Source organism: Microtus oregoni, unplaced genomic scaffold, assembly GCF_018167655.1.
Source record: "Microtus oregoni isolate MIOR12 unplaced genomic scaffold, Mior012 000010F_ref0000083, whole genome shotgun sequence".
Lineage (NCBI taxonomy): Eukaryota > Metazoa > Chordata > Mammalia > Rodentia > Cricetidae > Microtus > Microtus oregoni.
The window spans coordinates 25,909,679-25,924,215 of NW_024543069.1; the positions used below are offsets into that span (position 1 = coordinate 25,909,679).

The window sequence follows — 14,537 nt, forward strand, 5'->3', positions numbered from 1 at the left end:
GGGCCGCCCGCCCGCCCGCCGGCCACCTCGGGCACCAACCGCCGCGCAGCCCGGCCGTTGGGCGGTGGTAATTTCTGGGAACGGGGCGGGGTCCGCTGTGGACGAGCCGGGAGGCGGAGCGGGCGGCGCCCCCGGTCGCTGAGCGGGCGGGGCGGGGCGCCACGTGCGTCAGTGGCCGGGTGGGGCGGGCCGCGCGCTGCTGCCCGCCCGCCCGCCGGCCCGCGCCTCCACCATCCAGCGAGCGCGGAGACGCGCGGGGACTCTGAACACCCGCGCTGACAAGAGTTTTATTTTCCAAAGCCTCACTTTCCTAAAGCGTAGTCCTAGTGCGGAGCGGTCACGCGAAGACCTGGAAAGGGAACCCCGGGTTGGAAGGGGGGAGAAATGAGGGGTGACAGCAGAGACCCGAGAGTGGACCCAAGGGGTGCGCGTGTCGTCCCGGCCCGGCTGCAGGTGCACGCGCGGCCCTGCCGTCCCCACGCGCCCGTCCCGCGGCCGCAACGCAGAGCGCGCGACGTGGGGGTGTTGGAGAAGCCCCGGGGACGCGGAGCGGGACGAGTGGCGAGCGTGTCCACCTGAGCAGGCGGGTTCGGGCGAAGTTGGGCGCGGAGGAGAGGGCGGGATTCGAGAGCGCAGGAGGCGGGCTGCGGGGGGCCCGAGGGCGGCGGGGAGTATAAATAGCCGGCCCGGTTTGACAGGCGCTGCGGTGACTGGCGGTGTCGCCTCCCCGGCGGCGCGCGGGGAGGGAGGAGCGCGCGGAGCGGCCGGGTGGGGGAGGCGGACTCCAGTGTCCTGGTGGCGGCGGCAGGAGGCCGAGGGGGAGGAGTCGAGGCGGGTGCGGAGGGCGGGGGCCGGCCGCTGCTTCCCCGCGCCGGGTTGTGTCGCCTCCGTCGCCTCGGCGGTTGGGGGGGGGTCTGTGGGGCGGTGCGCGCGGTGGTGGCGGCGGTGGGGCGCAGCGCGGTTTTGTCTGGTCCTACGGTGCGGAGCGGCTCGCGCGGTGGCCCGGGGAGGCCCCCTTCGGCTTCCCGCAGGACGCCCGGCCAACGGCGGGCGTCTGCGGCGGCTCGGCCGGTCTGTGGCCCTGAAGGGAAGGGCAAGGGACACGGCGACGTGGAGGGAGAGCAGGTAAGAGCACGGGGACGGCCGAGGCCGGCGGGAGCGAGCGAGCGAGCGGGAGGGAGAGGGAGGGCGCGGCGATCCAGCCCGGCCGTCCCGAGTGTCGCCTCCTCCCGGGCGCCCCCGCCCCGCGCCTGTGTTGTTTGCTCCGGCGGCCGCGGAGGGGCTTTCCGGAGGCTGGGGCGGTGACACCGGCGGAGCTGGGGGCAGGGCGGGAGCCCGCACCAGAGCGGCCCGGGGCAACGGTCGTGGCGCCGAGGGACCGCGGCGCGCGCTGTTTACCTCGCGGCGCCAGTCATCGCCCGGCGGCCGGGCTGCGGGGGGAAGCGCGTCCCGGGCGCAGTTTCCGTCGCCGTCGGGCCTGCACCCCGCCACCCGGGCGGGCACGACAGGTTGTACCCCGCTGTTCTTTTATTCTCACTCTCCGCGAGCCCTCTGTCGCCGCCGGCGCCTCCCGGTCCCCGGGGGAGCGGGGCTCTGCGATCGCGATCTGCGTTTGCTACAAAACAACAACAAAAAACCTGGGGCTCTTCCGAGCGCCCTGGTCCGGTGCCCGCCTCACGGGTCCCCTGCCGGCGGAGCTGGCCCTGCGAGACCTCGCCGCGAGTGTCGTGGGCGCTCCGCGCGCCTTAGTACCGCCTCTGCCCCACGCGCTACGCGCGCGGCGGCTGGACTCACTCAAGGCTCCAGTGGGACGTTTTCATTCTGCCAGCAAAGGACAGAAAAATAACTCCCGGTGCCGGGAGTCAGCCCCAGGGCAGTTTCCGATGCCCCTCCTGGGCCAACTTGCTGGGCTGTCCTCAGAGAGCCACGTTCTCAACAGAATAGCCTTTCTTTAAGTTCTTAGTACTCTATCTAGTGAGAGTAAAATGGGAGCCGCGTCACTGTAACCCCGGGACATCTTTCTCGTGTAGATGACATTACTCTGTGGTTTCTGTTTTAATCCGGCAGTGAGAACCTAAGAGAAGTCGCTCCTTTGAGCTTCAGATTTTTGCTTTTCTTTTTCTCCGTGTCTCTTTAGGAGGCAGATTACTTACTTTCCCTAAGTGCCGGGATCGGAACAATGTGGGTCCGGGCCTTACTGAGATAAGATTGTATATTTGTGGGTTACAGTTTCTTCAGAGCGTTGACTGACTTCATGTGAGACTAGAAATAAGGTTTATAGAAGGCAGTGCAATTCATTCATGTGGCTGTAGTTAGTACATCCAGTAAATACGAGAAGTAGAAATTTGAAGTGTCTTCAACTATTAAAATTTCATTATTTAATGTTACTTTTTTTGGGGGGGAGAGGCGGGGTTTCGAAGCAGGATAGGGTCTCTCTGGAGCCTTGGTTGTCCTGGAACTTGCCGTATAGATCAGGCCCCCAAACTCACAGAGATCCGCCTGCCTCTGCCTCTACCTCCCAAGCGCTGCGATCAAAGGCGTGCAATGTTATCCTACTTTAGACTTGACTGCTTGGATTAATCATTGTACTTTGAAGGCATGGACAGTTACAAAATACGCAGAGCATGTTTTGGAAAGAATTTGAAACTTTGGAGTTTTTCTATCCCAAGTTTCTTCCGTGGTTGTGATGGGCCTATCAAATCAGGGTTGGTGATTTTACCTGTTCACAGGTTGTGTAGCTTTTTTTTTTTTTTTTTTTTGTGAATGGGTCTGAGTGGGGAGAGGTAGAAGCATTGAAATACTAACCACATACCATTTAATTGATTAGAAATGTACACGTTCAGTGGAGTTTTAAGGTATATTCAGAGTTGCACAATTACTGTCCTCAAATCTAAAGTATGTTTTTACCCCTAAAATCATCATATGGGTCAGCAATGTGGCCCAGTGATGTAACGCTGGCTTTGCGTGGGGGAGGCTGAGTCGATCCTTAGTACCACCCAATCAAGAAACTAGCCGACCAGTTCTCATATCCATTAGCTGTCACTCAATTTTGCCCCTATCCTGGCTCTGAGTAACCAATCACTTCATCTCCTTTGTATCTCTAGGCATTTGTCAGTATTTCATGTAAGTACACGAGTACAGAATGTAGTCTTTGTGGTTGGGCTCCATAACACAGCATACAGTGTTTGAATTTGTGCATGTCGTGGCATGTGTCAGCACTGCATTGTTACTGTTTTGCTGAGTAATGCTCCTTTGCACGGGCATTTCCTTATGTCTGCCAGTGGATAGGGTCTTGAGCTTCCATCTCTCGGCTATTGTGAGTAATATTTGTCCGCAAACTTTCGTGTGAGTTTGCTTTCATTTCTTTTTGGAGTGGTATTGTTAAAGAACTCAGTCTTTTGGCACACTGTCAAAAATAATTCATCCAGTTCGAGGCCAGCCTGGTCTACAGAGCGAGTTCCAGGAGAGAGAAACCCTGCCTCAAAAAACAAAACAAAGAAAAAACAAAAAAATTTAATTCATCCATTTTGAGTGTATAATTCAGTAGTTCTTAATAAATGTATAGGATTGAGACTGTCGCAGGCTTTCTTTAGAATACGGTTTTATGTCCACCTGAAAATATTCGGCAGCCTGTTTGTGGTTGGTCTCCAATCCCCAAAGTCCCAGCCCTGCCTGGGCAGTCACCAGTTTGTCCCGCTCCCTCTTTTTACTTCCTCTGGCCATTCTGCATAGTGGGATCATGTCACTTTTTAGGTTTGACATCTTTCACTTAGCACACCTTTGAGACTTTTCTATATTGTAGCATGTATTGGGACTTTCTTTTCTTTTTTCTTTTTTGACTTTATTCCTTTTAATTGCTGATAAGTAATATCTATTTTATGGCTATACCACATTTGCCAGTCGGCCAGTTGATAGGTATTTGAATTGTTTCCAGTTTCAGGCTGTTGAAAGTGATGACACCATGAATGTTTATTTACAAGTCTTTATGTGGATGTATGGTTTCCTTTTTATGAGTAAACACATGGGAAGAGAATTACTGTGTCTTGCTTAGCTTTCAGAGAAAGCTCCAAATTATTTCTCAAAGTGGCAGTACCATGTTGCATGCTCAACAGTCAAGTATTTGAGAAGCCAAGTTTTCTTCATGTCCTGTCAATAATTAATTAATTAATATTTCATGTGCATTGGTGTTTTGCTTGGCTCTCCAGGAACTGGAGTTACAGAGAGTTGTGAGCTGCTATGTGAGTGGTTGGAATTGAACCAGGGTCCTCTGGAAGAACAGTCAGTGTTCTCACCAGCTGAGCCATCCCTCTAACTCCTTGTCAACACTTATTATTGTCTGTCCTTTTCAATTAAAACAGATATGATGTGGTCATGTGGCTATGAAGTGACTAGCTCATTGAAGTTTTGAGTTACTATTTCCTTACTAGTCATAGTGTTATTACCTTTTCATATAGTCAGTAATCATAATTGTTCTCTTCTATCTTTCTTTCTCATAGTTTGTTAAACATGCTAAACAAGGCCAGGTGGTGGTGGTGCATGCCTTTAATCCTAGTACTTTAGAGGCAGAGACCGAAGCAGGCTGATGTCTGTGAGTTCGAGGTCAGCTTGGTCTACCGAGTGAGTTCCAGGACAGCCCAAGCTACACAGAGACACTGTCTCAAAAAAAACAAAAAAACAAAAAAGCAAAAAAACCGAACAACAACAAACAAAAAAACATGCTAAACAACAAACCATGCCTAACTCAACCACCAAATTATTTTTACAGCCATTCATATATCTCTTTTGATGCCACAGCTAGTCAACTTATGGTCCATTTTTATTTTAATTATTTTTTAAAGTGTATTTATTTACTTTATGCGTGTTGGTATTTTTCCTTCATGTATGTCTGTGTGAAGGTGTCAGATCCCCTGGAACTGGAGCTACAGAGCTGTGAGCTGCCATGTGGGTGCTGGGAATTGAACCGTGGGCCTTTGGAAGAGCAGCCAGGGCTCTTAACCACTAGACCGTCTCCCCAGCCCCCTGTAACGCTGTCTGTCTTGGAACTTTCTATAGACCAGGATGGCCTTGAACTCACAGAGATCTGCCTGTTTCTGCCTCCTGAGTACTGGGATTAAAGATGTGTGCCACCACCACCTGGCCCATTTTAAAATAATTTTAGGGTTGGGCAATCTGCATCTGAAAAAAGGCCACTTGAGTTTTGGTAGAGATTGTTTTGAATCTGCATCAGTTTGGGGAGAATTCCTATCTTACCACATTGAACATGAGAATTTTATTTACTGATCTAAAGTCTTCATTTAGGGTTTTACGTTCTTCAGTGAGTAAACCTTACACTTTAAAAAAGAAGCTGGAGGGGCTGGAGAGATGGCTCAGTGGTTAAGAGCATTGCCTGCTCTTCCAAAGGTCCTGAGTTCAATTCACAACCATCTGTAATGAGGTCTGGTGCCCTCTTCTGGCCTGCAGACATACACACAGACAGAATATTGTATACATAATAAATAAATAAATAAATAAATATTAAAAAAAAAAGAAGCTGGAAACTGGGCGGTGGTGAGGCATGCCTTCAGTCCTAGCATTCAGGAGACAGGCAGGCAGATCTCTGAGTTCCAGGCCAGAACTCTGCAGAGTTCCAGGAGAGCTGGGACTACAAAAGCCACCCCGTCTTGAAAATCTACAACCAACAAACACAAACAAAGGAAAAAAGATGTGTAATATAGTATTGTTTACTATGGTCAGCATGTGGTGTAGCAGATCTAGAATTTATTTATCTTGTACAACTGAAACTTTGATGCCCATTGATGGATAGACAGCTAGGCATCGCCCTTTAGCTGCCAGTTCCTGGTGGCCCCTGTTCTTGCTTCTCTGAGTTTGGCTACTTTAGATATAACTTAGGTGAGTGTGCTCGCGTTTCTGGGTCTGCCTTATTTCACTTAGATCATGTTCTCCAGGTTCATCCCTGCTGCAAATAGTTTAATCCCCTTATTTTTAAAGGCTCTGCAATATTCCATTATATGTCTATACTGTATGTATACTTTTTTCTTTTTCAGTTTACTTTCTGAGTATTTTATTTTTGATGATACTGTGAATGGAATTGTCTTCATTTTTTCTTTACATTTGTTTGTTTAATGTGTGTGCATGTGCCATGATGTGCTGTATGTGTGGAGGCCAGAGGACAACTTTTGGGAGTAAGTCTCTCCTTCCCCCATGTGGGTGCTAGGAATGGAATTTAGGGAGTCAGGTTTGGCAGCAAGTGCCTTTACCCTTGAGTCATCTCCTGGGTCCGTGGATGTTGCTGTCTTTTAAGATGCTGTACCAGTTTTGTTGCTGGTATATAGAAGCTGATTTATTTTTTGCAAATTGGTCTTGTATGCTTTTGTCTCCCTGAAGTAATTATTCTTCTAGTATTCTGGGAGAACTCTGTAGTGTTTTTTACATACAGTTACCATATAACCTGTGAAGGTATCTTTGCATTGTCCTAATCAGAATACTTTCCAGTTTTCCTCTTTTCTTTCCTTCCTTTCAGTAGAACCACAAGGCTGATCAGCAGTGAGCAGGAGCCTGCATGGTATCTGCCAGGTTGGTAGGAGGAGAGAGTTTGATGAGTCTCTGTATCTAGGTGCAGAGCTGGCTGTAGCTGCGTTTGTAGATGGTGCTCCTCTGCTGTGGTGCTGTTAAAGTTGCATGGGTATTGGACCAGTCACGGCTCTTTCCATGTCTCTTGGCATCACCAGCTGTGACAGTTTACCTGGGACTGCCCTTGGTTAGCTTTGAAAGTCTCGAATTTTTGGGAAGTCCTTCAGTCCTATACAAATCAGTATGATTGGTAACTATAAGATAATATGGTTTGTCCTTTATTCCAATAATATGTTATTATTTTGTCATTTGACATTTCAAGTCTGAAGCAGGGTCCCAGGATAAATTCCCTTGGTCAATGCAAACAATTATATGTTGATGGATTTTGATTTAATGGTATTTGACTTATTTTTATGTCTGTTTATAAGGGATATTGGTCTATATTTCTTTTCTTGCTAGATGTATTTTTCTAATATTTTTTCGTTATATATATTTTGATTTACTCTTTATTTTAGCCAGAAGGTGAAGTGCTGTCCCCTCTGGTTTAGTTCTGGAGTTACACTGACCTTGAGGATGGGTCGAGTGTTTCTGCCTCTCATTTTCTATGAGGCTTTGTGAAGGGCTGGTATTATTCTCTGAATACATTTGATAGAATTTACCAGTAAAGGCATCAGGCCTGGGCTTTTTTCTTTGGGAATTAATTAATTTGAGGATTGGTCTCCACTCTGCTACAGTTCATCATGGAGGAAGCCAAGGCAGGAGCTTGAAGCAGAAATCATAGGGGACTGCAGCTCACAGGATTGTTCTCTGGCTGGCTCCTAGCTCGTTGTTGTTGTTGCTGTTGTTATTACTACTACTAATTCTATCTCTGTGTTGTGGTCTGCGTCCCCCCCCCCCCCCCCAGGTGTGAGTCTTCTGGAGCTGGTGTTCCAGGCTGTTGTAAGCTGGGATTGAACTCTGGTCCTCCCCAAGACCCACCCTCACCCCTGAGATTCTATGTACATCTCTGGCTGTCTTAGAACTCCGTAGGCCAGGCTAGCCTTGAATTTATGGAAATCTGCCTGCATCTGCCTCCTGAGTGCTGGGATTGAAGGCCAGCAGCCACCAATAGCTTTTTTATGTTGTCTCTAAATAGCTTTTTTATGTCTAGAACTACCTGCATGAGAAATCAATCGTTCCACCCTTAGTGAGCGGGTTCTCATACCGATCAGCAATCAAGTAATTTATAAATTTGTGTGTGCATGTGCACCTATGCTGCAGAGCTCTTGTGGTCAGAGGCCAGCCTCTATTATACCTACCAGACTTCCCAGTGTACTATTGGAACTTCCCTTTCCTATGGTATTTGTTTTCTTTCCCTTAAAGATAGATAGACTCTCCGGGCTGGCCTGTTGCTATCTTTGAATTCAGCACAATGCTCCTACCTCAACGTGCTGAGTGCTGGCGCTTCCAGTATTTGCTACCATACGCGACAGTATAGTTTTTACTTTATTATAATCTATTTTAGACCAAGAGCAACTTCATTCTGACTTAGAAACTTGGCTCCAGTCTAGCTGCAATCCTCCCGTCCTGTCTGTTAGCGGTAGTTAGTGTATGATAGCACAGCCTTCTGTGTTTATTTTTCCTTTGTTGTCTTGAGATGGGACCTTGTTGCAGGGCGCGTGGTAGTCTGGAACTGTGGCACGTGACCCTCAAGTCAGCCTCCTGTACAGCTGAGTCTGCAGTCAGGCGCCACCTCTCTGTCCCTCTCTTAGGGACTTCTGCTTTCTTTCTCAGCCGTGTGTATTTTATATTTACTGCATGTTTATATATAACCCTTTGTATGCATCTCTATTCATGGATTTGAGTTGTTCAGCTTGAAGAAATTTCTCTTTCTTTCTCCTTTTTGTTTTTTGAGACAGTATTTCTCTGTGTAAAAACTCTGACTGTCCTAGAACTTGCTTTGTAGACCAGGATGACCTCAAAGGCACAGAGATCCACCTGCCTCTGTCTCATGAATTCTGGGATTAAAGTCATGCACCCCCACACCTGGCATAAACTTTTAAATTTATCCATCTATCTAATTTATTTATTTATTGCTTTTCGAGACAGGGTTTCTCTTTGTAGCTTTGGAGTTTGTTCTGGAACTCTCTCTGTAGCCCAGGCTGGCCTTGAACTCACAGACATGTATCTGCCTCTGTCTCCCAAGTGCTGGGATTAAAGGCATGTGCCACCACTGCCTGACTCATGGATAGTTTAAACAGTTTTCAACTTTTATATAATTACTAATGGTTATTGACAGATATGAGCAGCATATATATTTGAAACATTAACTAAAGTTTTAGTTACACTTATTTATTTTGAATGGGAGGCTAGGAGACATCTTGCAGGAATTGCTTCTCTCGTTCTACCATGTAGTTCCTGGGGACAGAACTCAGGAAGTTGGATTTGGCAGCAAGCACTTCCACCCAAGACATGCCATTGGCCCTGAGAATCAGTATAGATGTAAAAGATCTATCAGGGACCTAGTGAGATGGCTCAGCTGTTATGAGCGTTTGTGAATCCTTGCAATGGACCCAGGTTTATTGCACACGGTGGCTCACAATCATTCTTAACTCTAGTTCCGAGGATCTAATGCCCTCTTCTGACCCCTGTGGGCACCAGGCACTTATGCATGTGGTGCCCAAGCGTACATTCAGGCAGAACACTCATACACATAAAATAAATTTTAAAAATCTAAAAAAGAAGACAGGTCATTTTGCAATCTAATCATCTGTAAACTGGAAATAAAGCATAGGTGGCTGCTTGTTGGTTCCTACTTCCTGCTCTGGGTCAGTCTCCTGTAAGCAGACACAGCAGACATAAGGAGTCATGAGACTGAAGAGCCCGAAGAGTACATTGTGGGTGGAGTTGTTCTAAAGTGTCAAAGTCTTCACAGCTTTCCACATGGGGGGCTGGCACGGTGGGCATCCATCACCTCTGCCATCTTATCTATCTGTGCTTGGACACTCGTACACATAATTTAAACAAACCCTGAGCAAAGTAGCATTTTAGGTTTTTTGGAAGATATTGTTACTTGTAGACAAAGTAACTGTGATTTTACTGTTCTCATGGGTTTTATATTTTGGAAGTGGAGACAGGCGTTAAACACTCAAGCAAGGTGACTTTAGAGCATGATAAAGACAGTGAGTGCACATAACAGGGCACTGTGGTTTTAAACAGGGAATGGTAAGAGGGCTGTGTGCAGATGAGGTGTACACGGGAGCGGGCTTAGGAGAAGGTGGGAAGTGAAGGAAGAGCCTCTGAAGGAATGTCGTCCATCCTGTTGACAGTGTGGAGGGACTGCTAGGCTGGAGGACTGCGTATCTGTGTGCCTGGAGCAAGCCAGCCCAGGTAGGAGAGGTCAGAGGTCAGATGGCCAGAGAAGGAAGACCTTTGAAGTGCACCCTAAGGAACATTTGTTTGTTTCTTTTTTCCAAGTGTGGAGAAAACCCCAGGAAAAGTAATGCAGCGACCCTTTCCAGGCTAGGGAATTAGTTTACAGCAGGATTTTTTTTTTCTTTTTCCTTTTAACAGAGGGCGGGTAAATGTTATATATAGGATTTTATGTAAATGGTGTTTGGTCTTATAAGGAATAACAGGAAAAATAAGTTTTCCCCTGGAAATGTCTTCCTTAAAGTTTATCTAAAAATCAAATACCATTGTATATAAAGCTGCCACTTTGCTGGGTGAGAGTGGCCTTTAACCAGCTCTTGGGAAGCAGAGGCAGGTTGAGTTCCAAGCCAGCGAGGTCAAAGAAATCCTGTCTCAAAAAGCAAAACAAAAAATAAAAACCGGTAACTTTTAGTACCTTTACCTGAACAGGAGCCTTCTCCATGTACCTTTCCTGACCCTCAGCTTCTCTGCCCAGCGTTTGAGCATACGTGAAAGGTTAGGAGGCCGAAGCTGGGTGGAAGTTTCATCTTGAGCTCTGATGGTACATGCTGGCAGCCATGTCTTGTTGATTTGTCCTCTTGTCTCTGTGCTCATTGTTAAAGTCACTGACAGGATCGTAGTGGTTAGTAATAGAGATAGGTCCCTAATTTTTCCACATATTTGCTATATGGCACCGGGATTCTTGGTCCTCATTTTTTGTATTATTGTTCCCTTTTGTATGTAATTGATTTTTTTAGTAGAATCTTTAAATTTCTCATTTCCTGTTACGTGTTCTGAAACTATTTTCTTTATGTTTACCATTGGAATTACATTTACTAACCTGCAGGAATGCTATTTGAACACTAATTTAATTTTTTAGTAACATAAAAACTCCACTTCTCTAGGTCTGGAGAGATGGCTCAGCTGTTAAGTGCACTGACTATTCTTCCAAAGGACTCGGGTTCAATTCCTGGCACCCACATAGCAGCTCACAACTGTCTGTAACTCTAAGATTTGACAACCTCACACAGACATACATGCAAATGCAGGCAAACCACCAATGCTCATAAAACAGAACCCTCTGCTTCTGGGCTGGTGATACAATATAGCTAGCTCAGTGAGAGACTTGCTTTTTGCCCAGAACCCTGTGTTCAGTCTCCAACACCAGGAAAACAAAAACTCCTTTATGGTCCTCCATCTCTTTCAGTTTGATGTCACAAGACTTTGGCCTTCATGCATGTGAGCCCCCAAACAAACCAGTTTTTTTTCTCATTGAGTTAAATAAAAAATAAAATCTGTAGTTAAATGAAATTTATATTATTTTGGCTTTTAGACAAAAATGTTTTGGACAAGCTTGTTAGTCTCTTGAAGCACACAGACAGAAACGAACGTGAGAGGAAGCGTTCCCAGCAGCATTCAGTCTGCGCAGGCGCCGCCCTGTGTCCTGCTCTGACTCCTTCCACTTCACCTCTGAAGTGTGGCTCTGTTTACAGTAGTGAACTCAGCGTCTTGTCTGACGCTGTTGTCACGCCTCTGCTTTTGAAGGACAGTTCTGCAGAATATAGGGGTCTTTGTTGACAGCATTTTTTTTTCCTCTTGGTTCTTTGAATATATTTGTCAGACTTCTGACCACAAAATCTGATGACATAGTTCCTGATGATCTTTTGAGGAACCCTCACATGAGACAAATCATTTCTCTCATGTTTCTAAATTTCTTTGTCTTTAATATTTAAATAAGGTTTATCATTTATTTACTAATGTATTTTTTGAGACAGGGCTTCACTGTGTAGTTCTGACTGTCTTGGAACCCCCCCTTTTTTTGTGGAAGGGTTATCCTCACATTTATTTATTTAATTATTTTGAATTTATGGATTTTTTTTTGTTTATTTTTTGCATGCCAATCCCAGTTTCCCCTCCCTCCTTTCCTCCTGCTCCCCGCCCTTTCCCCCACCCACTTAGAGAGGTCAAGTCTTCCCCCTGGGAAGCATGCTTTAGAGTTAGATCTTGCTGGTGGCCCTACATACTGCCCAAGCCACACCACTGTCACCTGTATTCAGGGGGTCTAGTTCGCTCCTGTGCAGGCTTCACAGCTGTCAGTCGGAGTTAGTGATCTCCCACTATTTCGGGTCAGCTGATTCTGTGGGTTTCTCCATCATGGGCTTGACCCCTTTGTTCATATTATCGCTCCTCCCTCTTCCACCGGAGGTTGCCCAGTGGTTAGTTGTGGATCTCTGTATCTGTTCCATCTACGACTGGGAGAAGATTCTAGCTTCTCTGGGATTGTGGCCTATAGGCTGGTTATCCTTTGCTTTATGTTTGGTATCCACTTATGAGTGAGTATGTTTGTCTTTCTGGGTCTGGGCTACCTCAGGATGATTTTTTTCTAGTTCTGTTCATTTGCCTGCAAATTTCAAGATTTTTTTTTTTTTTGTTTACCACTGAGTAATACTTCATTGTGTAAATATGCCACACTTTCTTTATCCATTCTTTGATTGAGGGGCATCTAGGTTGTTTTCAGGTTCTGGCTATGACAATGTTGCTGTGAACATAGTTGAGCAAATGTTCTTGTGCGATTGTGCCTGTTTTGGGTATATGCCCCAAAGAGGTATTGCTGGGTCTTTATGTAGACTGAGTCCTAATTTTCTGAGAAATCACCATACTTATTTCCACAATGGCTGTACAAGTTTGCACTCCACCAACAGTGGAGGAGTGTTCCCCTTACTCCACATCTTCTCCAGCATAAGCTGTCGTCAGTGTTTTTGATCTTAGCCATTCTGACTACTGGTGTAAGATGGTATCTCAGAGTTGTTTTAATTTGCATTTCCCAGAGGAGTAAGGGTGTTGAGCATTTGAGATTCTTCTGTTGAGAATTCTCTGTTTAGATGTGTACCCCATTTTTCAAATTGGATTATTTGGTAGGTTGATATCTAGTTTCTTGAGTTATTTGCATATTTTGGAGATAAGCCCTTTGTCAGATGTGGAGCTGGTGAAGATCTTTGCCCATTCTGTAGGCTGTCGTTTTGTTTTGTTGACTATGTCCTTTGCTTTACAGAAGCTTCTCAGTTTCAGGAGGTCCCATTTATTAATTGTTGTTCTCAATGTCTGTGCTCTTCTATGAGATTCAGTGTGGCTGGCTTTATGTTGAGGTCTTTTATCTGTATGGACTTGAGTTTTGTACATGGTGATCGATATGGATCTATTTGCATTCTTGTACATGTCAACATCAACATTTGTTGAAGATGCTTTCTTTTTCCATTTTATATTTTTAGCTTCTTTTTTTTTTTTTAAATCAGTTGTTGCCGGGCGGTGGTGGCGCCAGCACTCGGGAGGCAGAGGCAGGCGGATCTCTGTGAGTTCGAGACCAGCCTGGTCTACAAGAGCTAGTTCCAGGGCAGGCTCCAAAACCACAGAGAAACCCTGTCTCAAAAAAACCAAAAAAAAAAAAATCAGTTGTTCATAGGTATGTGGCTTAATATCAGGATCTTCGATTTGATTCCGTTAGACCACCTTTCTTTTTTTTTATGCCAATACCAAGCTGTTTTCATTACTATAGCTCTATAATACGGCTTGAACTCATGGGTGGTGATGCCTCCAGATGTTCCTTTATTGTCCAGGGTTGTTTTGGCTATCCTGGGTTTTTTGTTTCTCCATATGAAATTTCATATTGTTCTTTCGAGGTCTGTGAAGAATTGTGCTGGGATTTTGGGGATTGCATTGAATCCGTAGATTGCTTTTGGTAAGATTGCCATTTTTACTATGTTAATTCTACTTACCCATGGGTATGGGAGATCTTTACATTTTCTGATATCTTCGTCAATTTCTTTCTTCAAAGACTTAAGGTTTTTGTCATACAAGTCTTTCACTTGTTTGGTTAGAGTTACCATAAGATATTTTATGTTATTTGTGGCTATTGTGAAGGGTGATGTTTCTCTGATTCCTTTCTAAGCCCATTTATCATCTGTATAGGCGGGCTACTGGTTTTCTTTTTTGTTTTTTTTGTTTTTGTTTTTTTTTTTTTTTTGAGTTAATATTGTATCCTGCCGCTGGAGAAATGGCTCAGAGGTTAAGAGCACTGGTTAAGAGGACTCTTCCAGAGGTCCTGAGTTGAATTCCCAGCAACCATATGGTGGCTCACAACCATCTGTAATTTGATCTGGTTCCCTCTTCTGGCCTGAAGACAGAACACTGTATAAATAATAAATAAATAAATTAAAAAATGCTCATCTTGTTTAAAAAAAATATTGTATCCTGCCGTGTTACTGAACATACTTATCAGCTGTAGGAGTTCCCTGGTAGAATTTTTTGTGGTCACACACACACACACACATATATATATGTATATATATATATACTATCTTATAATCAGCAAATAGTGGAAGTTTGACTTCTTCCTTTCCAATTTGTATCCCCTTGATCTCCTGTTGTTGTCTTATTGCTCTAGCTAGGACTTTGAGTACTACATTGAATAGATATGGAGCGAGTGGACATCCTTGTCTTGTTCCTGATTTTAGTGGAATCGCTTTGAGTTTCTCTGCATTTAGTTTGATGTTGGCTGTTGTTTTGCTGTACATTGCCTT

General features: G+C 45.5%; 1 protein-coding gene across 5 annotated transcripts in view; it reads left to right on the top strand.

Moving 5' to 3' along the window:
* The first annotated feature begins 910 nt into the window (after positions 1 to 910).
* Positions 911 to 14,537, top strand: part of Elf2 (E74 like ETS transcription factor 2) — a 90,096-nt gene continuing 76,469 nt past the window's right edge. For 2 of the 5 annotated variants that reach the window (XM_041659087.1, XM_041659088.1), the window contains exon 1: positions 911 to 1,125. The gene's annotated coding sequence lies outside the window, so the exon portion shown is untranslated. The remainder of the gene's footprint in view (positions 1,126 to 14,537) is intronic. The other 3 variants (XM_041659090.1, XM_041659091.1, XM_041659089.1) reach the window with 3 other exon arrangements.